This window comes from Lichenostomus cassidix, chromosome 4 (assembly GCF_008360975.1).
Source record: "Lichenostomus cassidix isolate B80296 chromosome 4, HeHo_3.0, whole genome shotgun sequence".
Classification (NCBI taxonomy): Eukaryota; Metazoa; Chordata; class Aves; order Passeriformes; family Meliphagidae; genus Lichenostomus; species Lichenostomus cassidix.
The window spans coordinates 3,630,489-3,654,369 of record NC_139484.1 but is presented as its reverse complement, the minus strand read 5'-3'; the positions used below and the strand labels follow the sequence as shown (position 1 = coordinate 3,654,369).

General features: G+C 41.6%; 1 long non-coding RNA gene across 1 annotated transcript; it reads right to left on the bottom strand.

Annotated features, from left to right (window-relative positions):
- Nucleotides 1-5,912: 5,912 nt before the first annotated feature.
- LOC146437713 (uncharacterized) lies at nucleotides 5,913-10,090 on the bottom strand. Its single transcript, XR_014851507.1, has 3 exons — nucleotides 9,560-10,090; nucleotides 9,104-9,196; nucleotides 5,913-6,584 (listed from the first exon to the last, which is right to left on the bottom strand). It is a non-coding gene; the product is annotated as an uncharacterized LOC146437713 (long non-coding RNA).
- Nucleotides 10,091-23,881: the final 13,791 nt, after the last annotated feature.

Genomic DNA, 23,881 nt, shown 5'->3' with positions numbered 1-23,881 from the left:
AAGTAAAGAAGCAGAACAGCTTCTATTTTTGGTGTGACATGCACACACACACACAGAGGAAACAAACAACAATGCAAATTAAAGGCTAAAGATTACTTTCATGTTAAGATGATTAAGACAAGTAGAAAAAAATAGAGTGTATAAAATCATGAAGCTGGTGCTAACCTTGCTAAACTGAGCCCTAGGATCATCCTATTTTCAAAGGCACAGTAGAGGGAATAGCTAGTGGAAATTACTTTCTAAAACTCTTTGAGAACAGTCCCAGTCCCGAAGGACTGCAGTGAAGGAAATAAACTCTCCTCCTTTAGGAAGGAAAACTTAACAATTGAAAAGACCAGAAAATAGAAACTCACCTTCCAGTCATTGACAGATGTGCAGCTGCAGTAACTTTGAAGTACATTGGGCAAAAAGAGAAATAACAACCTGGACAGAAAAAATACATGAGCAATGTTTCTTATGAGGGGTGGGAGGTGCCCAAACCCTTTTACCTGGACATCCTGATTCCATCAGTTGCATTGCCAAAATTATCCTCCATCATTCATTATGGTAAGGAATATTTATAAGACACCAGAACCAAAAATTATAGAACTCTTTATCTTTCTACCTATTCTGTTTGAGCCATTGAACATCTTGGGATTATTTAAGTATTTTAATTTCCATTTTCAATGTTGGACCAGCACTTCTATTTTTATCCTCCTCAAAAACGATGCAGGACAGTGGGTAATGCTGTCACCAGATGCTGAGCCAGCAAAGAGGATGGAGCATTCTCTCAGATATTATGGTGTTAATTTGAAGTTTAATTCTAAATAAAATATTAACAGCTAAAGAAAATAAAAAGAAATTTGGATTATTATTAACCTATAAAATTATAGATTAGATCAGATTAGATTAGGTTAGATTAGACTGCATGTTATCCTTTCTTACAATGGACTGAGAATTAGAAGAAAACTAAAATTGCAACCTTTTTTGTAAGACCTGGTCTTGCAGCACCTCTCTGCTTCAGTATGAAATTCTAAAATGGGGTACATAAAACTTGTTTGAGTCATAATATTGTGTTGGAGAAAATAAGCTCAGATGCTAGCAGCTGGGCAATGGTAGGTGCTCAGCTCAGCTGGATGTGACCCTCAAGTCTGCAACCACTGAAGTAAAAAACAGGATTTGGTCTGATCCACCAACATCCACCTGGTACTCCTGATATCTGCTCAGCAATCCCATCAGCACAAGCTCTTCCAGTACCTTCAGGCTGAATTCCTTATTGCTCTTTTACACTGGCTTGAACAGTACTAAACGACTAGAAAATATCAATAAAGATCTTGAAGCACTGAAGGTGACAATTTTGCAGCCAACTGCACTTTTTGCCTCCCTGCCTTTTTCTTCTCTGTGGTCTTTTAACCTGCCTGTCAGCCAGTTTGCTCTGCTTTTAGCACAATTTATGAAACAGGACCTTGAAAAACTTCTGTCCAAGCATGGCAGCTTTCAAATAATGAAGGAGTGTGAAACTTGCAAGCAACATTTAATAAATCTCTGTATTATTTTATCCAATACTTCAGGCCAAATAGAATAGATTTCGAGTGTGAAACACTGTATATTTGTGGATTGCTCCAAGATTGCTGCTGCAGCCCCAATCTTATACACTCCTAATTTTCTGCAACAGCTTAACAGAAGAATCTTGAGATCTACAAAGGGACAGAAGAAGCAGGGCAGCTCCAGCTCTGCCTCCCATCCCATGATGGTCCACCTTGTGCCTGGGGCCATGCTTGGAGCACAATTGCCTCCATTCATGCCTTGAGGGTCTTCACAGCCTGGCTGTACTGGAGATCCCTGTGGCTGAGGGTGAAGAATAGGCTCCTCTGAGTACCAACTCTCATTCACCTTGTCACTAGACAATTGGGACACTCAGCTCTTTCAAATATCCCTCTGACAGCCTGGAAAGGCCCAGTGCACCCCATCAATCCTGCAAGAGGCTTGTGTCAAGGGAAACTCACTGTTGGGTTCACAGTCTGGTTAAGAAGAACCTAGAATCTTTCCCCAGGGCAGGACCCACACACACCATCTAGTAAAGGAGAGAAGATAAGCACAGACCTAATGCAGCTGCAAACACACAAAAAATCATGATTTTCATGACGCTTTTTTAAATATAAACGGTAAACATACATCACAGGAAAACTAATCCCAGGTGTGTATGGCACTTAACTGGGGAGAAAACACCTTCAATTTCTGTCGTGTTCCACTGTGGGAAACTTGAGAAGCTCTTTTAAAATAGGTGATGTAGGGCAAAATTAAGTCAGACAAGACAACATTGCATCTGAGAACCATATATTCGTAACAAAAAGGGAGTTGCCCTACTAAAGAAGAGTAGAAAAGACAGAAAAGGAGGAAGGAAAATTAAAAAGTGGAGGGGGGAGAGAGAAGACAGAGGGAAAAAGGGGGTGTTACCACCAGAAGGTTGGGAATCATGGCAACAAGCTGGAGCGGAGAAACACAGATGGAAACAGGTGGCTGTGTTAGTTTGAAAACAAACCAGTGGGAGAGCACAAGTCAGGATTATAAGTTTCATAGAAAAATTAAAAATAGGTGCAATAATACAAGGAAAAGCACTGACAAAGTCAGATACAACCTGACACCCTGTTAGGGTGGTGGTAGCAGTCCAAATGAAGTAGTTCAGTTGAAGCAGTGATCCTGTGGAAGGTCTGGTCTTGGGGAGCTCAGGGGAAAAACACAGATGGGAACCCAGTGTACCTCTGAGGTTTGATCTTCTCCTCGCTGCAGATGAACCTGGTGAACATGGAGTTCTTTCGTTTGCTCGTTCAGCTTTTCCCAGGGTCTAGGGCCAAGTTGGGGTGTCCCCATGGCTTCCCCTCTGGTCCGCAAGACACATCATCACATTAGCTCTAATTGCTACTTTCCAGCAACTGTGTGTCTTACATAAACTGCTGTGTTTTACAGGCAAATTTATCTGTTTTGTCTACACTGCTTATAGCTTGAATCTGGCAGAAGTATAGGCAAATTATCACTGGAAACCTAAAAGTCATTATTGTATTCCATTTTTAACAAGGCTTATCCATGTAAGCACGTGGTGCCCTCCAGAAGTTTTGAATGACGCAGAGAAGATCCTTTTCTGGATCTGTCTGACTGTCAAACAGTGCGTGGGATTTTACTTATGGAGCCGCTGTTGCTGGGTTCATTTTTCGCACTGCTGTCTGCATGTTTGTTACCAAAAACTGCCCAAGCAGAGCAGCTGCTGGATCACAAACTGCAGGAAGCCTCTCACATGGGGTTTGATGTGCTCTACCCAATATCCCCAAGGTTTTAATTCAGCACCTTCCTTTGATTCATGCAAGTTGTTCTTTGTTGGTACTGTTGTGAACCTTGGGAAATTAAGACCCTAGCATAATTCATTCAGGCTGTAGGGTTTGTTTTCATTAGGGTAAGTTTTCATTTAAGTGTTTATATGATTCTAGGTACACATTACATCCCAAAACGTATGCACAGCTCTGTGAACAAACTCGATTGCTTCTGTATGTTCAGAGAACACCTTACTAATGCACAGGGGAACTACAACTGTACCAACACAACCCAACACCAGGATTTGGAAGCCCTGCTAGCAAGTTGAATCAGCAGATGAAATCCTCCAACTGGCCAAAAAGTATTTGACTGACAGAGCCATGAGTTACTGCAGCACAAAGTAAATTAGTGGTGTCAGAGTTCCCTGTTGCTCAGACAGCCTGTTTCCAGCATCTGAGCTACCCGAGTGTGCTGTGTTTACAGCACATGAAGGAGCAATCTTGCCCTCAGGTGTGCCCCCACTGCTTTGTAGTAAGGACTTTTAGGCAGAGTAGTTCACTCCTGTCTCACATTCTCTTCTCTGGCAAGTAAGGAAAGGAGTCTTTACTCCTGAGTCCTCTCACATATCTCACCCATTTACTCCGAGGAAAAAAGGCACCCAGCATATCTGAATCAATTCCCCACAAGCACTGCTTCCTCCTGCTGGTCTGCGGTCCAAAGCATAAAGCTTAAAGGTTATGCTCATCCCATTTATTTTCTTCAAGAACGAAACCCCCACTTTTATTGCTTTTCTCCTGAGAGAAAAAATGACCTTTCATTGCAGAAAAATATACTAGCTGCACCATTACTGCTGAGGAGTCAAGTCCTCGCTGTTTTGAAGAGACGTGTGAACAGCCAGCCTCCTCTTGCTGCTGGAATGCCTCATTTTATGCTGCTTACACTAGTTGTTTTGCAGCTGCTCCTGATTCTTATGGTACATATGCCAGCTAATGCACATAGTAATATTTTGTTTTATTTGGTAGAAAGACCTCTTTCCACCCAGAAGCCATTTAACATGCCACACCAAGAAATGCCAGAGTAGTTCAATATGTACCTATAGCTTTATCTGACTAGAAAATATCTTTTAAAACATGTAGCATGCCTTCTTTATTAAAGTGGTTAATCACCTTGTTTATGATACTTGATTTAACTGATGTAGCTCATTATTATTTTTGTTGCTCTGTTCAGAGATGTTCTTCCTACTCCAGATACATAAGATGTTTGGTCAATTAAGTAATTTGAATAGACAAGTATTCTTTTATATTTGTTCATATACTTAAACATCTTTATTCGTAAAATAAAGCTCTGACGATATAGGGTTGTGTGGGAATACTTTGTTTCTATATTTCTTGTCTTTTTGTGACAAAAATGGGACACTTTGGAATAATGAATAATCCTGTAAACTGTGATAACATGTCATAAAAAGGAAATGACAGTATAGATTACTGTAGGGATGGACAGGCTGTGTTTGGCTTTGCTTTAATGATTAAATATTTGAATAAGCACCAGAGTATAGAGAGCACTTCACAAACACCAATAGCCAGGACATGAATGGCAGATGTTAACCCTTCAGTCCACCTGCTTTATGAAGACAGGTGTGTTTGTGTAACAAAGCAGATGCCTGGAGGAACCCACAGACTCCTGGAGTGTCTCAGGACTGGAGGTTCTCGCAGAGTGGAGTTACCCACTGCTGCCACACATCCGCTTCCACCTCAGCAGCAGCAGGGATTTTAAAGGAAATTTAAAGCCTGGGGTCTTGACATTTTTATCTGCCACCAAAAAAACCCCACTTTTATTCTGTGTTTCAGTCTCTTCTGCTCTCTCTCCCTGTCCTGTATGACTGCAACACCAATGGAAAGGGCTCCTCCTCCAACTTGGATTCACAAAGGTGCATTTCTCCCCAACTGTTTTTCTAGCTCCTGTAACTCACATCAACTTTTAAATCGTATTTTAGTCAGGATGGCCTTAAAAATCCTACTGGACTTCCCTGAATGTACCTGTATGGGTATTTATGTATTCTTCTTTTCATGATGATATGATTTTTTTATATTTAATTTCATTTTTTTTACTATTTCTCTCTTCTGTAATCTGGCTGGCAATTCCAAAAAGCAAGCAGAGAGAAAAGAAACAAGGCCTACTAGCTACAAAATGTGGAATAATATCTAAATATCTCCATTTAAAAAGCACTTTTCCTCTATATATCCTTCAAGGTGCAAATTCTGGAGAGCTAGACCTATTTTTAGCTTACAGTTTAAAAGGAGGCCTTTTCTCGCCAATTGCTGGATAGTCAAGAGTTCAAAAGTTATTGACCAACGAGGAGGGCAATAGCACAAAACTGTTTCGGGTCCTATGACCCTGTTTCAACAGAATGGAATCTTTTTGGGAAGCCCTGAGGATAATAAATTATATAGCAAAATAGACTCATTAAAACCCAGTGGCTGGAGAGAGGACCAGAAAGGGCTGTAATGATGATAGGCCTTGTTTTTACTCTATAATGAGCATAGGTCAGGTAGTGGTGTCTGATTTACTTGGAACGCTGTTGTTTACATGTTCAGAACTCAGTTTCTCCACCAGGTTAAACACACAAATCAGAAACCTCCTGACCATTTAATCCCACTGAACTCTCATCACACCAATTACAATTAATTTGGGGACAGTGTCAGGAAAATAAATATACAAACAGAAACCAAGCAGGGAGCACTGCAGCTTTTCTGTGGCCTCTTTTGAAGAGGAAAGAGAGCAAAAGGGAAGGGTTATTAAGGGACTAACAAAGTAAGCAACCCTAATTTTTTAGGAAATTGCCTGTGAAGTTTATATAAAGCTGCAAGGAGAAACTGCTGACAGAGAGCACAATGAGTTTCTTGCTTTCCAAAATCAAGGCTTGAGTGTTGGTGCACAAGCAGAATGGGATGCATTTGTTCTTCAGAGCCAGAGCAGCTGGGAAAAAGATACAGGGTGCAGTGGCTTAGCAGAGAGGGAACAGGTTGTGATGGCCTTAAATGTCACTTTTCCGGGCATCAATCAGCTTACAAAATGTCACATCCTAATCCTTTCAGTAGCCTAATTAACACTGCAAAGTTTTCCAGGTTAGACAGGAGAAGAAAAGCAGAAAGACTTCATAGCCCATTATCCCAGGGATGTGGGTTTATATGACAGGGCTTTCAGCATGCAGACAGGCATGGCCAAACTTTTTCTGGAAGGGATCAAGTTCAGTATTCAGACTTTGAAGTAGGTCCAAAAGAGAGAAGGTCCAAGAGAGCCTAAAAAGGAACAAAAAAGAATTAAAAACCTTCAGTGTTTTGTTTAAAAAAAGCCATGGCCTTTTTCCAAACTAAAAAAGTCTTCAGTTATGTTCTTCAGTCCCTTCCTTCATACATCAGGGTGACTGAACCTGATTCACAGCCCCTGAAACAACCCCTACAATTCTTTTCTTTTTGGTAGGATTTCTTTCTGTGGATGCATAGGAGCTCCCTTCAAGGAGCAGCAAGACCTATGAACCCTTTGAGTTTGCTGACATAAATTAATTCTGCACCCATAATGCCAGGCACATGCATAAGAATCCTAAAATCCACTTACTTCACACAATAAAAAAAAATAGGATTATTAGTTTAAATATAGCTTTCCAGGTTAAGGCACATTAAATGACAGACTAAAGAGTTTTATATTGACAGTGACGGCAGGATCTTAGTCCCTAGGGCTGGGTGTAGGAGTTTGGCAGCTCAAGACACTCAGACAGATGTCTTATGCTTCCTGCCTTCAGTCATACCTCTGCTAGTTTGCTATTCCAGCCACCTGTCTGTTTTATTGATATGACAAGGCTTGCAAAAATCAAGCAACTTAGAAGCATACTTTATGCATTTTCTCCAGGACTAGTTCTGTTGTAATAAATATAAAGACAGTTTGGTTTATTAAATCAAGGGGGGAAAAGTAAGCTTAGACATCAGGGAAAATACAGAGAGGACATCCTACAGAGCCTGTGCAACAAACACTACATCCCAAATTGCAGCAAAGTAATAACTAGAAATTTCAAAACCCAAAGGCATGTTTGGATTTAGTCTACAGCATATGGACCTACATAAGGTCACAAAAGCAACCATCTCCACAGAAAATGCCTCTCCTGCAGATTTCTGCATGCAGTTGACATACATTTTTTTGGCGAGGGCGTGTTTTCTCTCATTACTATGAACAGCATCAGGACTGCCTGTTACATGCATGGCAGCTGTAACTCAGGTGATTTCAGTGGAGACAGAGCATGTAACCATGGTAACAAGTCCAGAGCTACCTGTTACTTTTATCAGCCTTATCCTGTTTGTATAGACATAAGAAGCAATGGATCTGTCATCAGTATTTACTTATCCCTCTCATGGTCACACCTCAACACCTCATAATCTCTAATGCACTCTCTCTGAGGCAGTTTTGATGGTTCTGTCTCAGAGATGTGAACTCAAGGAGTAGGATGCACACAAGCTTGGTCTGCCTCTCTTTGCCTCTCTTTACCTTGGTACCTCTCTACCGAGAATACTTGGCTATTCAAAGGTAGAGACAAAAATCACTTTGGACACCTGAAGCAGGTCTGCAAATCAAATCCAAATACCAAGTGCAAGTTCCATGTCAGTTCCATGGCCCTAGACCATGGCCAGGCACAAGGGATGGGTCTCTGAGCATTTCTGCAGGAGGAGACCAAAATTCCCACCACGTTTCCGTCTAAATTCCCACAGGCTATGGGAATGCTGTGCAAGGGGGATGACTGTTGAAAGAAAGCTGGCATCACACAGCTCACTGAGATATTTCTCTTCCTTTAGCACCTCCCCACTTACTTCTGGGTCTTTTCAGACAAAATTCTTTAAAACTCCATAGGAAAAGTGAATAAGCCACCCCAGTTCGTTCTGCCCCTTATCAGAAGCTGTAAATACCATATTCCCAGTTATGCATATTCTCTGAATATGAGATATGAATATGAATAAGTTCATATTCTTAAACTTGAAGCTGAAGGGGTTTATGCACCTCAACATTGCAAAGATATCTCTAAGGCAGACCATGTATAGTAGTTAATCCCTCTGTATTGCCCACCTGGACTGAGGAATCATTATATTCCCTGCAAGTAATTCAGTAGTTACCTACAATGATCTCTCTACCAGGCAGCTATTTCAATTTTAGACTTTAATATGTCTTGAAATAGAAAAAGCATACAAAGGGGGGTTAAAACACCACCACCTAAATCAAACTCCATGTTGAGGGACTCTGCTGCAGGCCAGCATAAATAGAAAAAAGGATTATCCTCCAGTTAACTAGGCTATCTAATCTGCCTCAGTCTGTACCTAAGACTGGCACAAGCTGCTTCCCAAACGTGGTAGCCAAGTGATATTGTGAAGTTTCCACCAGACTTGTGCAAATGCAACACTGCCATTTCAGAGGATGCTGTGCCAAGATTTTCCTTCCATTTCCATGCACATCTCATCTCCTTCTCTTTCTATCTTCAGAGTTTCACCCTGAGTTTTTTATGGATAAATTTAAACTCTCATCACTGATTCCGCACCAGACAATTGAACTGGGCTGAGGGAGACACATTGATAATATTCAGAGCGCATGTATTTCTCTCCTGTATCCACAATATCCCTTTCTACACACTGAGATCATGGTCTTTAGTCTATTTATTTGTTAAACCTATAGCATTATCTTGGATTTCCCTCGAGTGAGTAATATCCCCAGAGGATCCTCAAGAGCCAGCTTCATCAGGGCATTTACATTTGCAATGTACCACCTTAGCCCTATCTCTTACCTCAGTAATTAAGTTAGTGTCTCATCTGCATACTCTCCACAAAATTCCCTCATAGAAGCAAGCCTTGTCTTCCTTTTGCTCTTCTCCCTTGTTCTGGAGCCAATGACAAAGATTATAACAGGATCACCTCGCTGTGTGAAACAGATTCATTCTGGTGCCGCAAATAGTAATGAGAATGGAGCAGGGAACTCATCACGTCTTTTCATGACAGTCTCAAGATTGGAATTGCACAGTCTTGCTCAGAGACAGGCACTGCTGCATCCATCATTCCCAGCCAGAAACACATATTCATTGGCAGAAAGGAAAATGCTTGTGCTTTGCTCCCAGCACTTTGGCAGTAAAAATAAAATACAGCCAACTGCTGGTTACAAATCCCAAAATATTACTTTCTTACCTATTGCATTAAGCAAAACCCATTTATTTTCATAACAATCTCAAAGAAAAAGAATGCCTCACCTGTAGCCCCAGACAGACATTCTTTTGCTGTAAGGACACTCCATAGATTTCCACTCAAGCAGCTAATGATGTATATGAAGTGCTTCATATGAGTACATTTGTCTCATCTCGTGGGTTCTGGGCTTGCTTATCTCCTTGAGTTTCTTTTAGGACTTCAGTCAGGAAGTAGTAAATAACTGAAATAAGTCTTGGTTTCCCCTGCCTTCAGTTTCTAAGCTCTTCATTTTTTCTTGCAGTCCTGGTAAGGCACAGTGCCAGTCTTGGTTACCATCTGAGCTGGGTGTAAACAGGTACCACAAGGAAATGAAGAAAATGTTTAGAGTTTAGTTACACATCAGGGAGGGAGGTGTGGAGGAGAGGGGGAAGGAAGGGGAAAAGTGGCTTCTGTAAAAACCGACAAAAATTAGGGAAGGAATGGTAACATGGCAGCCAGGAGAAAAGTACATGCAGAAATCACAACCTGACCTACTGCAGCAACTGCAGATACATTCTTGTGCCCTCAGCTTAGAGAAGGACATCTGTTGGCACAGCCTCTCTGCTTCCATTCAACTAACCAAGCAATCTGCCAAATCAAAAGCATCACCCCCAATACCATCATCTCAGCATTTTCATTAAAACAGCTGAACCTTTCAGACAGAGTTGAAAGTCCTACACATAACTTAAGGAATCCTAGAAAATTTTATTACCAAATCTCCTCATTCTATCCAAATATTGTAAATTATATGGTGTCTTTGTGAAGGGAGGTGAGGAGCTGTCTCCATGGTCATTCACCAGCATCAAGGCTGCTCATCACCCCACACAACGATGTGGAAAGGTAGCAGTACCAAAGGTAGAGACCAGGGCTGTTGGAAAGGTATTCCTGATTCATCAGGTTAATGCCATAATGTAGACTGGAATTAGACTGACAGTGGTTGAAGTCTGTGCTACTGAGCAAGTCAGACATGCATCTTCATCTCCATTGTACACTCATATCATTTCACTGCTTTGGCTTGTTTGTGTTTAATTATTTGTTCATACAACAATGGCTTCGTTGTTTCCCTGGGAAGTAAGACTGGAGTGTCATTATATATGGCCACATTTCTGTTTATTTCCATTAGGTGCTTATGCACTAAACCAAACAATAATCACAGCTTTCCCTTGACAACTGTTCTCCAGCTTTACACAGAAAAGACCACCTACAAATCTTACAAACTGTACTTACATTTACAGTAAGCTCTTATTCTGTAACAAGTAGTTATAAATACTCTGATAAGAGTATTTATTGCAGCTGCAAAATATGCTACAAAAATTGGTAACAACTCGGGTAACTCTCTCCACATGTGTGTTGTTACCCATTAGTTTTCATTCCTAATGACCAAAGTGTTACATTGCATGTCAGATTGCTATAATCTATCAGAAAAAAATGGTAAATGCAATTACCAGCAAAAGGCACCACCAGTAGAATCTAGTGTAATACATTATTATAATCTGTCCTGTTCACTATAACCCACAATTCATTTTGTTCCCTTGTGCATTTTTTTTTTCTTTCAGGCATAGATTTATTTTCAGCTAAATTCAAAAGCTGGAAGAGGGAAATTAAGTGTTTTCATCTTTCATTAGAGATGTAGTTATACAGTCTGTAGTTTCCCATTCCTTCCATGGCTTCCTTGCTGCAGGAATTTGCCATCATTGGCTAAGGATGCTAATGAAGATGCAGCACCCAGCACCTGGAGCATGAGTACAGTGTTGCTGCAGGGCTTTTCCTCCGGTGGCAAACTGCAAATTAAAGTCAGTTCTGCAGTTTCATTAGAGGGGTTATGGCTGGAAGACTTAAATCTACATTATACCTACCTCTACTGTAATCACATCTTTGTTCACTCTATAAATATGTTTTTCAAATGTGCCTCTTTATGGGCTATAAGCGTGACTTCAGCAAGGCAGTGCACATTGCCTCATCCCAAACCTTGCCCAGCCTAAGGATATTTCACAGCCCTTGCCTTCTTTTGAGATGATATTGGAAATGCCATCTACTTGGTTTCAGAACAAGAAAGCTGTGCTAAGGGCAAAGGCCTTTCCTTTATCTTGAACACATCTATTTTTCTCTTATTTTCAGATCTTATACCTAAATCTGCTTTATCTGTTAAACCCAAACTCAACTGTATTCTCACTTCATTAAAACCATCCAGCAGTGTATCTATAACAATCAGGAGCTCACTTCATAGTGCTGCTTTCTGGGTAATGCAATCCAAACAGCCTTTCATATATTCTTCAGAAGCTTTTGCTGCTCTTCTGGATCCCTTCATGACATGAGCACTCTTCTTTGAATCTGCCACCCAAAAGCCCTTTCTGAGTGCCTGCATTCATTATCTGAGGAAAATAAGTTGTGCTTGCAACAGTGGAGCCTTCTTAAGTGAATCCCTATGTTTCTCTGTCAGAGCAAAGAAAAAGATAAGAACTGGTGCAGCAAATCTATGTGCTCTCCACTAACGATTTATTTAACATTAGTTAAGGCAGCAGTCTGGTGATCCCCGTGAAAGCAAGGTAGCACTGTAAATAATATTCATAGTAGCACTTCCCATTAAAGTTGTAATTACCCTCTGGGTATCAACTAAGTGTATTATTAGTCTATGCAGAACCATCAAGCAGTAAAGAAAGCATATGTCACATGGCAAAACTATCTCTAATGCACTCAGCTGCCTCCATCAGCATTCAGTTTTGCCTGGTTTCAGAAGTATTTGCTCTCACGTTGATATTTGGACTCCTCAGCATAAGTAAACCCCTGGGAACATACCACAGAATAGAATACTCCTCTCCTTCTGCCCCTTTTTCATCCTTGTCTTTCCTATCCCCTCACAAGTTTACAGAATGGTTTATCCTCTGGTCCTACTATTTGTGCAGCTTGTTCAAATACTAAGCTGGTGGCAGGTTGGGGGTTTTTTGTGTTTTCCCCAGCAAAAATATGCCCAACACCTGAGCATCTTCAACTGGCATATCTGAAAACAACTTAATTCAGTAGAAAAGTTACATCCTTCTGACTTGACTATTCCTGACTTTATTGGGCAAGTCAGTCTATCTCAGGGTAGAACATGTATCCTTAAAGCAAAAGCAGTCTTCTCTTTATGTTTTGATAGCCCAAAGTCAAGAGAAATACAGAGCAGGCTGAGCATTTCTGCACTTTGTTAAAGTGGAAGGACAATCTGCATCAAGAACATTAGTGGTGGCAGAACACAAATTTTTAACAATGTATGAAAAGAAAGCTAGCCACCTAAATTGAATTTTCAGCTGGGGACCTTAGAGGCCAAATTTAATCATCTACCTAAAATTATCACACAAGTCAATGTTCCCTATTTCCCTTTGCAAAAGAAAGGTGCTGATTGTCCTCCTTGCCAGTGAGACTGCCAAGCTCTGCTCTGTTCTGCCAGCATGTGGCAAAACTCCAAAGAGCTTGTGGAGGTGCTCCCCAGTGCCAGACTCTGCTTGAGAATCACGGTTGGCTTGGATGGGACTGAAAGAACACAATCACTCCAACTCCCCTCAACAGGCAGAGACATCTTTCCCTGGACCAAGTTGCTCAAAGCTCTATGCAACCTGGCTTTGAACACTTCCAGGGATGGAGCATCCACAGCTGCCCTGAGCTTGTTTCTCATCATCTCCCTATCAGCCCCCTCTTCCCATTCCAGCCTCCTTTTAATCAGGGTCACATCATTGTTCCTAGTCCTTTCCCTTGGCAGGTAGGAATCACAGCCCTTTCTCTACATCATACCATCAAACATTTCTGACCATTTCTGGAGGTAAGAGAAGCTCTGCAGACTCTCTGCAGAGACACAAGCAAAGGGTATCCATGAATCCTCTTTCCCTTTGACACAGGCAAAGGGTATCCATGAATTAAAAGACCATTGCCTGAGACTGAGTAAAGGTTTATCTGGGGTTAAATCATTAAGAATCAGCTGGAAAGTGGAAAAGGAAAGGAATTATTCTTTCTACCAGAGATCATCCAACTCTACTTTCAATGGCATTTTAACTGGGATGCACATGAAGGGAAAATGTTTAAAACACTTACTGTTTCTGACCCAGTCAATGCAAACCTTCAGAGAAAAAAACACAAGTGTTATTACAGGTCTGTGTAACAAACATGTAAGGAGGATTTCCTCACTGTGTCAATCTATGAAGACATAAAGAAGGTGGGTGAGGGATAATGGGAAGAGAACTCCATCCAACAGCTATAGATGCATGTCTGGTTAGGTTATTAATTCCCTTTCCAAGCTCAAACCTGAGTCTGTTCATAAAGTAACCCATCTCCCCCATACCTGTCTACAGGATCAGGCCCTACAGCAATATAAAAGTTAAGAAATGGACAGGGGGTGAATTACAAAAACAGTTTTCACAGAGGACAAAATGCCTCAAGTGGATAGAGCTGAAAATACACTGCAGTCTCTGGAGACAAATTCTCTAATACCACCTCCCTTACCGTGTCACAGAAATGTGTGCTTGGTTTTAGGTTTAAAACAAAGGCAAGAAAAAGATACTTCAGTGAAATGCTGCACCACTCATGGAAGGAGTTCTCCATAAGTGCTACGTTATTTTTGTGTATTACAAGGGGAGCTAGCAAAATATGTTGGGAATATTGGAAATAACACAAAGGGAACTGAGCATTTAGAGTGTAAGTAATGATGTTTCCTGTGCCTATCTCTGCACCACAGCTGAATGGTTTAGCTTTGTCCAGGGGTGTCCTTCAAGCCTGTGCCCAGAGGTGCAAGCCTTCATTCTGCACAGTGCAGAAAGCTGGCATCCTTGGGATTACAGAGAAACCAAGCAAATACCTACAAATTTTTAGGAAAAGAGGACAGAGAACTGCATGGACTGGGAGATAGAGCCTCTAGGAACCAGGAGAGTTATGTACATCCCTCTGGCCTTAGGCACACTGACGTTGCAATATTTAAAACAACAGAAATCTTCCTCTCCCTGTCTGCCCTTCCCCTCCAGACAATACATCCAAGAATGGCATTAATATTTGCCACAACTCTGTGATGAAACAGAGCTGCATACAGGTTCAGCTGAAAAACTCAGAGGAGAAAAAAGCCCAACCAAACAGTTTTCCATCTTCCTGAATCCAGTTTGCTCTGCAGCTGCAAAAAGCAGCTCTGCCACACAGCAGAAGGTGGAAAACAGAAGCAGGGATTTCATCTGCAGATGCTGCCCCCAAACTGCAGACTGAAGAGCCTCAGTGATAATTTGCAGGACCCAGACTCCCACTGATGAGCTTACCCACTGCTAGCAGACAAAAAATAAATAGACGCCTCTAATAATTACTTACTAGTTTCTCTTAAATTATTTGTAGAATTCCTGGGACTAAACATATTCAAAATTTTTATATTCAGAGACATTGTATGTGAAGATTTTCTAAAGGTACTGTTTACAAGGGCATGTAGTGGCAGAATAAGGGGTTTTGGTTTAAACTAAAAGAAGATAGGTTTGGATTGGTATCCCAGTTGTCCATCATTATGAATTAAATGGCAATTGCCTTTGCAACACAGTCCCTCATCAACTTCATCACCAGCATGTCACAGAACCAGTCTGAAGAATCCCAAATTGCCTCCTGCACTGTAACTCTGAAATTATAACCAATTCTTTTGGAAAAGCTGTTGCCATAAAAGTCGTGATCAACATTGTCTTTAGTACCATTTTCCTGTAAGATGAAAAGGAGGAATTTTTGCTAATGGCTTTTCACCTGCTTTTCATTACCGTTGCTGAGAAGAAACTGCTAAAAGTAATACCCATGATAAAAAGAGGATGAAGAGTGGGAATGTGGCAGGCATAAGTCTGTTTTTCCTCACCTTCACGAATATCAGCATTTTTTTCCTTATCACATTATCATCAAGAGCACATATAATGTCACCCGTGGCTAAAAAGAACTTCTGTTTCTCTTCTCACAAATTTTTTAAGTCCAGGTTCCTACCTGATCGCTATTGCTGATGACAAAACAAAAGAAAGGCAAAATCAAGTTTGAATTTCCTCCTTAACTATTTTCCCAAAACTAAACAGATCTATACAAGAGTGGTTTACTGCATCTAGTCACTCTCTTTCCATGGAGCATAAATATATTTTTATGCTCAAAAGTAGTGCTCATTTTTTGGCAAGGAATAACCCCCACACTGGCGCTGTTAAAATGTGTGTTGGAGATATGGACACTGAGATTCAACAGGACAGTGGGATGCCCTCAACAAGTCTGCCAATGACACCAAGCTCTGTGCTGGGGTTGGCATGCTGAAGAGAGGCAATGTCATCCCGAGGGACCTGGACACACTTGAGAGGTAAATCTCTGCAAAACTCAGCAGGAAAAAGTGTGAGGTCCTGCCCTGAGCTGGGGCAATCCCAAGCACAAGTAGAGGTTGGGTGGAAAATGGACTGATCTTAGCCCTGAGGACAAGGACTTAAGGATACTGCTGGATGAGAAGCTCAGCACAGCCAGGAATGTGCACTGGCAGCCCAGAAAGCCAAACGTGTCCTGGGCTTATCCAAAGCACCATGGGCAGCAGGTGAGGGAGGGGATGCTGTCCCTCTGCTCTGGTGACATCCCACTTGAAGTGCTGCATCAGCTCTGGGAGCCCAACATAATTAAGATGTGGAACTGTTGGAGGAGGCCAAGGAGGTGAGCAGAGGGCTGGACCACCTCTCCTATGAAAACAGGCTGAGACAGCTCTGGCTGCTCAGCCTGAAGCAGAGATGGCTCGGGGGGGATCTTATAACACTTTTCAGTAGCTAAAGGGGCTACCGGAGAGCTGGAGAGTGACATTTTACAAGGGCATGTAGTGACAGGATAAGGAGGAATGGATTTAAAATGAGAGTGGGTTTAGATTACATCTTAAGGGGAAATTCTTCACTGTGAGGATGGTCAGGCACTGGACCAGGTTGCCCAGAAAAGCTGAGGATGCTCCATCCTCAGCAGTGGTCAAGGCCAAGCTGGATGGGGTTTAGAGCAACCTAGTGGAAGGTGTCCCTGCCCATGGCAGGGAGGGCTGGAATGAGATGATTTTTAAAGCCTCTTCCAACCTAAACTTAAAGCTTTGCTTGTCTATTTCTTTCAAAGAATGTTAAACAGTGGGAATATGATAGATGTGAAAATGAGAAAAAAATACAAGGCAAAGAAAAGGACCTTCTCTACTAAAATAATAAACTTTATATTTCAGGAAATAATACAGTATATACGCTGTAGGATGCGTTAGGAACCCATTCATTGTGCATGGGATTTCTGATCAAGTACTCTTACAAAGATCCCTAAGCAACCAACAATTTTGAGCTACAAAATTCTCTCAAAAGCCTTTGCTGCCATCTCATGGCACATTTGGAAAAAGCCAGCACAGCTCCGGCTTTGCAAAATGCCACAGCCTCCTTAGGCATTCAGGGCAATTTCCTAATGCACAGAATGCCTCAGCGTCCTTCAGGAGCAGAGCTGGGAACACCACGCCGTTGCCACGAGGTGATTAACAACCTTCATTCGTGTTCGTTAATACATTTGGATTGTGGGGAGCACAACTGAAACCAGGGTGTTCACAACTCTTCCCATTGTCAACCTCTGAAATGAAAGACCTAAATAAATACAGAAAAGAATTGCCATCATATAGACATATCTACAGAAATAAGGAACCTACGTTTAAACAAATAAACAGTTTGAAAATCATAATTTAAAAAAAAATCACTAGTGGAGGGAAGGAACTCAAAAGTCAGCTGTCAACTTGTATCTAAGATATGTAAGATATGTAAAATACATTGTCCTTCCCTTGTCTGTCTGCAACTGTGGCATTCATTAGTGTGTAATTAAAATGTTCACGAAGCATGCTCACCCATAGCATCTCCTAAATCCTGCAAAGCATTTTTCAGACCTGCTATTCTTGGACAGCAGGCACCTTGTCACAGCACAGCGGAGAACCCACATTTCTATTCACATTGCAACATTTTAGAGTCAACACCTCAGCCCAGAAGTTATGACTAAATTAAGAGGATTTCTCTTTTATGTATGTACATCTAATTGAAAACTCAGCCTCACAAAGTTCTCTGCAACAGGAGCTGGTTTTAAAAAATTCTTCAAGAGAAATCATACACCCAAATGTGACACAGAATCTTGTATTTGCTGCCCATCTGCCCTGTGGCACTGATGGCATCAGGTGCACGCCTCCTGGTAAAACCCAACTCATCATTTTCCCAGGCAAAATGGTTCTGCTACTAGAAAACAAATTTCACAGAGAAAAACTCACCTGTAGAGTTTTTCCACTCAGCTTGCTTTACTTGAAGTTGAGTCTTTGCTATTCTAGCTGTTCCTTCAAATCTCACTGTATTTTGATAAAGGACACCAGTAGCTGCAAATCCTTTCATCAAAGAAGCATTGACTAATTTTACCATTGTGCCTCCTTTCCACGAGGAATACAGAGAGCTCTTTAGTAATCACACAACAGAGAGTGCATCAACCTACATGTTTCTCTCCTTTGGCAATTGTATAATTACACAATCATTTCTTATCAAAGAAATTTTCCCTTTAACTTCCACCCAATAATTGCCCATGGCTTTTCTTCCATTTATCTCACATGAAGAGAGGAAAACACTAAATACACTTTTGTGTCAAGGATTTCTCTGGTTTCTTTTAAACACCAAGACATGGGACATGTGCAGATAGAAATATAAGTGTAGTTCTTAAACCATGGAAAATAAAACTCTAGGAAAAATACTCAGTTGGCGAGTGACAACCACACACTACAGGAGGGAGAAGCTGGACCTTCCAGCTGTCATGGTCCTCTTTCTATATATAGCTCACCCCTGCTATCACTTTTTAAATTCCTGTTTGGCATTTTGTTTTTAGTTCCTGCACAATAAACAACAGGCTGCAAAATCTGGCAAAATGAACTGCTGAAAGGATTATTCATCCCTCTGTGGGATTACTCTGTGAGATAGCTACATGTTCTGCATTCTGTGACTAAGACACAGTCCCATGTGTTTTGCCTGTTCAATCAAGTGTGCAAAGAACTGTCACAATAGTCCTTGATGCCAAGGAAATAAAATTTAAGGTCGAATGGGAAACCTGAGTTGCATTTTAATAACATTGTGTTTACACCTGGGGTTTTTTCTACTCTTTGTTATTTCATTCTTTTTTTAAGTCTTATTGACAATTCATTAAAACCTCATCATTAATCTCAACAGCAAAAGAAAAGCGAGTTGTTATTGTATCTGTCTAGATAATTGTTACTGAATTGTTGTCAAATTCTTAGAAGTGGCTATATATCTCTCATGTCAGGCCACTGGGATTGATACAGAAACATTTCCAGGCTTCTGCAGGATTTGGTGGCTTGGTTTTTTCCCCCCTCACATTTAGAATAAGAAATAAAAAGAACAAATAAGTCAAAATAATAAATTATGACAGAAAAAAAACCCTAAAAATTTGAATTGCTTGTTAATGGAGACCATGGGACTTGAAGAAAGATTAGAGCAGCATCGAGCAAGAACAGAGCTGAAAGTTATATAAAAGTAATAGAAACCCTCTAGGATCTGCAACCTCGTCATTGTTTCTGTTTGGAAAACCAGTTTTCAGAAGCGCCAATTAGCCCTCATTGAATTCTGCCTTACCAATACCTAGAATTTTATTTAACTGGGAAGGTGTTTAAAAATCTCTGTTCAAAATACAGCTTGGCCATTAGCAATCCCTATAAGAGCCCAACAAAAAGAAGGACCCGCTTATTCTACAGGCAAGGCTTCCTCTAGACCATAAAACAAACATCCAGGAGGGGAAATCCCAGTAGGAAAATCCAGTCCTGCCAGCAGTCAGACTCTCCAGTGCAGATGGCTATGAATAACCAGGACTCACCACAAACACGTTCACATACATACTGCCAACAACATCCTTTAAGATTGTTTATTCCATGTCTCACTTGTCTTCCTCTGCTCTTGCATTTGGCTTTATTGCTGGGTGTTTAGCTTCTGCTTTAAACACATTGACATCCTTGCTTCTCCTGTGCTTGTCTCTCACTCTGCTTGTTCCCTTTTAGGTCAGGTTACTTTCAATCTGACATTGAGCTGTTCTGCAGATGTGGTGTTTGCAAATAAAACTCTTCAAGGCCACTGCACTCATGGTATTGAACTGCAATGGTTTTCACATGCTTAATTCCTTGTCAAAACTTGCCCAGTCTTGGATTTAGACAGGAATGACTGACTAAAAGTTGTGAATTAGGATTATTTTGCTGAATATGTGAAATTGCTAGTAAAGGAAACAGGGCAGCTGAGTTACAGAGCTGGAAAACATACTAGAGGGAGGTTAAGCTTGCAAGCAGCTGTATCAAAGAGGCCAGCAAATAAAAGAAACAAGATTGGGATAACATTAAGATGTTTTAATAGACCGAGGGAACTAGACACAAAGGAAAATCAGGCATCAGACCTAAAACCTTTTTCAGGATCAAAAAGGTCGAAAGAGGAGACAGAAGGAACCTAACCCTAGTTACCTCACTTAGAGAGAAGATGTCCCTTCTCACAGTTAGGACTTGGGCAGGGCTCAGGGACAGAGAGAAGCAAAATGCCAACAGCACAGAGAAAGACAATTTACAGACCAAAGTAAAGAGCATTGCAAGGATGAGCCCACGGCTGAATTCATGCATGGTGTATATGTGGTACAGAGGCATCAAGAGTCATTAAAGCAAAGTTCATCTTGGGAAAAACAGAACTGCTACACCAACCAGCAAGCAAGCAACACGAATAATTTTCAAGTCCCTCCATATTATCACTTCACAGCAGATGGTCTTCCCTCAGAGAACTGGGAATTTGTGAACTACTTGCAATGATATCTCCACATGTCTCACAAATAATGGCACTGTCATGGTATCAGTCAATGGATGCAACATTTAATACTATTTTTTATTTTATTAAATATTTATTTCTTACTTATTAAATAAATAGGAAATTTGAGGCAATTTGTCCTGTGCCGCCTTCCAGGTAAATAACCAAACTGAAATTAGACCCAAGAGATGTCTGTCAGTAGCATCAGCCAGGATGCACACAACTTTCAAGACGCTAAGGACATGATATGTAATAGATAATGAACCTCAAAAATCCATACCCAACCTCAAGTTTCCCTTTCTGAAAAGAGCAAGGAAGACTCAAAATGGCCATACAATTGAAAGCTCCCTCTCTTCAAAAGATTAAATTTGAGAGCAAAAAATTTGGCCATAGCAAGATCTTTAGGTCAAGACTGCATCTAACAGAGCCTGGTACACTGATTTTGGGAGCAAATTTAATGACCTGTATCTGAGCTGACACTATAAAACAGGGCAATGCAGTGAAAGCTCTGGAAATGATAAATGAGTTACAGCCAACAGCTAGAGGATGCTCCAGAGTGAGAGTCTGGAAAGTGATTGTCAGTAGATGTTGAAAGTGACATTCATGGCAGGTTCTTTGATGTTACATTAAGCTCTTGGGCCCTGAGCACCAGCAATTTCCCTATATAATGATTTTATGGTATTTTCCCACTTATCTAAAGCTCAATGGCCTTGCAAAAGACACAGTTTTCTCTCCAGGGATCATGAATAGCAGAAGGGAAATGGGCCCTTGTCAAGAATGCTGGATGGTGTTGCTGCCTGGGTATCCTCCAGCCATCTCCATCACTCTTCACCCTCAGGATGCTGCCAGTTCAGTCAGCCCCAAGTAAAGACAGGCAGCCAGCAGGCTGATCATGGCACTGCAACTGATGCCTTAAAGAATCTAGAAATTGGATGGAGGTAATATAAAGGTTGGTCTTCATTGGAGGCCTCCAGGGGCAGATATAGAAAAATGCCAAAAATGCCCACCCCCAAAAGGCACGGGGTGAATACAGTTTTATAAGTTTAGCAAATTAGCATAACTGACAAAAATCACTAATTAGGAGCACAAGTGGTGAGGCAGTTCCCCACCAGTTCAACCCCCTTCTAAATCTTCCCCCCTCAGATGAGAACTAAACTTTGTTTATGAAAATGTGTCTCAAAGAGCTGGTTTCAACCTTGGTGGCCAGGAAGAACCAAGATTGGACAGGGGCCTTGTATCCCCCAGGGCTTAGAGCTCTGGAATCTGATTTATCTTTCTGCCTAGGGAAATGGTTGGGAAAAGTATTGGGACTAGCTACGAATACAATAATAGGCTATAGAGCTACAAATATATATGAAGGAAATGCAAAAGCAAAAGTCATTCTGGTAACACAACATGCCTAAGAAATAGGCAAGCCCTCCAGAGGTTAAGTCCCCACCAAGCTCTGTACCACCACTCCTGCAGTGCCTGAGGGGCTGCAAAGCCTCTTCCCAGGCTGAACTCATGGGTGTCTCTGGCTAAGGAGTGACCTGAGGACCGGGAGGATGCTTGCAGCAGGCTCTGTCCTGCACACATCAGATACCCACCAGCCTGTGTTTCACCCCAAATCCAGGGAAGCAGGAGCTCAAGTGCCAGAGGGAGCTCCCACTTCGGAAGAGTAAGATTTTGAGGCCTTTTCTCATGTTAGCTCAGCAGCCGGGTTCCACAGCCAAAGTAGGGACAATGGGAACAGCCAGCCTTTTCCATGCCTGCCTCCTCCAGGGGGAACAGGGGTGCCAGTGTGATGGGGCAGGGTGCCCACAGTGCACACCAGGCATCACACAAGTGGTGGCAAGAAGAAGGGCAGCAGTACAACCGTGCAGCCCAGGAGACTTCGGTGATTTTTCTGACTTTACCGCTCTGCAAAGGCAGCCTACGAAGGAAAAGCAACTTTCCTGTTGTTTTTATTTGTGCTTCATAGAAGGGTTCCAAGGATGTCCTCGAACCTCTTTCAAACCTGCCAATTTCCTCCCAGAGTTTCAATGCATTTTTACATACCTTGTTTCTCTCACAAGGCTTTATGGAAAAGTGGCAGAGGGGAAGGGTGTGAGCTCCTACCACTGAAAACCAAGTGGCTGTTACTAAGAACATGGAGTGTATGCCACGTGTTTTGTGTGTTTTTCTCACCCCTTCCCTAAATCCCAGAAACAAGGACAAGAGCTGTCTCTGCACACCTCAGCTGCTCCTTTGAGAAATGAGACATTTATCTTGCCTCAAGGGAATACAGTGCAGAGCAGCCTTCATACCCATGCTGTTTCTGGTTTTACAAAGACAGAAGGATATTTGCACGCTTTTCTCATGTATCACAAGCCATCCATGAAAGATGGGCCTGTTTTCTCTTCCTTTTAAGTGTCCCTCAGCCCTCAAACCTATTTATGTGCAGGACAAGCCAAGGCCACCACACATTAAAGGACATCATGGAGTCTAACCCACCACATAATAAAGGACATCATAGAGACACAGGGCCATCAGATGAGTGATCCTGGCAAAATCCCTGACAAGAGACAGGTGGTGTCCCAGGCTTTGGACAAGCATGGGAGGGAAGGACACAGGGCCAGCAACCACCAGTCAGCTCCATTTTCTTCCCCCATCCCAGCACCCTGCTGACATTTAGAGGTCTCCTTCTCTGGGCAGCATTGCACTGTTAAATATCCAGATCCAAGCCAAGACAGCCTCCAAATATTACTATATGGCTCCATTTTATACAGTATCTTCCACAAAGCCAGTTATTATTTTTCTGGCAATTCACCCATGAGCTACTGAGCAGTGGGCAGATTTTCCCCTTTGATAGCAACAGCCATAAATTGACAACACAGCACCCAAATTGAGACCTCTTAATAGCGGTTTTGTTGTTTTCCCCAGCGTACCAAGGATGTGCCTTTTAAAATATATCTGGCTTGTTTGCTATCATGGATGGTCTATTTCTCCAGCAGCAAAATATCCACTCTGTCATCAGATTCTGAGTTGAATTCAATCCAGAAACACAATGTTAGTGCAATAATGACACACTTTAGCAGAATAAATCATGGCTTACCTCACCACAAGAGTGGCTCGTGCTGCACCCAGTCACTTATTTGGAACACATTACTCCCTATAATCAACAGCACGGCTCCCTTCCCTTCCTGCATGGCACTATGCATGATCTCACACTCCCTTATAAGTGCTCCTGGATATTTGATGCTCACCTACAAGGGTTACATAATGGCAGCAATACATCTTCAGTGAAGAAAAATGACAGTCAGAATAAGCAGACTAAACCAATTCATCATTTAATGCAAAGCATTACTTTGCTGCAAACAGCACTGCGCCAGGATTGATTACAAACAAGATGACATCTCCCTACGGACTGTCTGCTATATTATTATAAATAAATACCCATTCATTTTGGAGCCTGTATTACTGCAGAGAATAGATTATATCTCAGGTATATATACAGTAAATACCCCATTGAGTACAATGTCTCTCCCCTGCTAACTAATGAGTTTTGCCTCA